At 37.1% G+C, this 1,418-nt stretch overlaps 1 protein-coding gene across 1 annotated transcript in view; it reads right to left on the bottom strand.

Moving 5' to 3' along the window:
- CFAP91 (cilia and flagella associated protein 91) overlaps positions 1–1,418 on the bottom strand; it is a gene marked incomplete at both ends in the record, with an annotated part of 27,439 nt that overhangs the window by 9,321 nt on the left and 16,700 nt on the right. The window lies entirely within an intron of this gene.

The following is a 1,418-nucleotide window of genomic DNA, read 5'->3' as shown; positions in this document are numbered from 1 at the left end:
GGGAAAGAGCAGCTGAGGAGGCCTGCACTGCTGTCTCCCTTCTCTCCACTTTCTTTTATATCCCTTGTGGTGCTTGTCACCAGCCTGCCACTCTGGCATACTTTCCTTTTCAGATCCTTAACTCCAGTGGGAAGAGGCTGGAGCACTTAGTAGTTGCTATTTGTATTTGTGTACGGCAGGAAGAGAAGCATTAACAACAAAGAAGAGCCTTGCTTTCAGTGCTCCTCACTGCAGCTGGTAGCAGAAACCTTACTTGGATTCTGCAAGGTAAGAGATGTTAGTGCTGCTCTTCAGAGGCTGAAGTGGCCTGATTTTACAGATAGAGCTGCACCAGAGAGCTCCACTCTTTTATGTGTTGACACATAAAGATAATTGAAAATAAACCAAATGTTGACAGAATTCATTTTGATGGAATTCTATTATATTGGAACTCTTTAAAAAACCCCTATAATTTGTAAAGACACTCACGAATGACTACAACTAGGGATAAATATTTCTGATTTCTTTCCATATTACCTAGAAGTGCTTAAAAATCTGCTAAACTGGTAAATCTAAATAGTGTAAACCTACCACTGCAATACAGTATCTAATACCTAGGAATTAGTAAAGCTATGGAAAGCTTTTCCCAAGGGGATATTCTTGTTTCAGTCATCTTTAAATAGACTACATAAACCACAGGACATCACACTGCCCAAAGGAAGACAGCATGGATGATCTAATAAGACTTTATCTCTCACTTGCATGGTTGTGTGACTCTCTTAAATTCACAAGTTTAAATGGTAATTGTGTCTGATTCTTACTACATCATGAAAATGGTGTTAATAAGCAGACAAAGCAATCCACTGGGGCAACCACCTCTTACGTACATTACTTCAATAAAGGAAATGAAGTTGGAGCTCCCCTAAAAAGTTTTTTATTCTTCCTATAGCGTATCACATCTCCCATGATATGTCATCACTGCTGTTTCAGTCTCTGCAGAGAAATATTTCTTTGTGATCTGGAGCATGCTTATCAAAGACTGCATCCTGCATGATGACAAGAGCTTCACCCCAGCAAATTAATGAAGTGCATGCACCCAAAGTCTCATTGACTTAAATGGGACTAAACTTAATTGCTCCGCTGGATTACAATAGTGTTGTCCGATCAGAAGGGTGGAAGACACTGAATAATAATAATAATAATAATAATAATAATAATAATAATAATAGTAATATGATTTTTTGTTCCCCAAGAACAAGGGAATAACATGTCTACTAACATATTTATAAAATAAAGGTTAGCTAAGGATTTGGCCAACAGATAGTGCAAAAGATTTTCAGTTCTTTGGCTGCTAATATCTTTATAGAATAGAGACTAAGAGAGTCTTAAGAAATAGTGATGGCTATTTCTAATGTAAATACATGCAAAAAAGTTAAATC

The sequence above is a fragment of the Antrostomus carolinensis genome, unplaced genomic scaffold (assembly GCF_000700745.2).
Source record: "Antrostomus carolinensis isolate BGI_N321 unplaced genomic scaffold, ASM70074v2 scaffold42349, whole genome shotgun sequence".
In the NCBI taxonomy this organism is placed as follows: Eukaryota; Metazoa; Chordata; class Aves; order Caprimulgiformes; family Caprimulgidae; genus Antrostomus; species Antrostomus carolinensis.
Note: the sequence above shows the minus strand (reverse complement) of the source record. Positions and strands in the feature narration are given on the sequence as shown.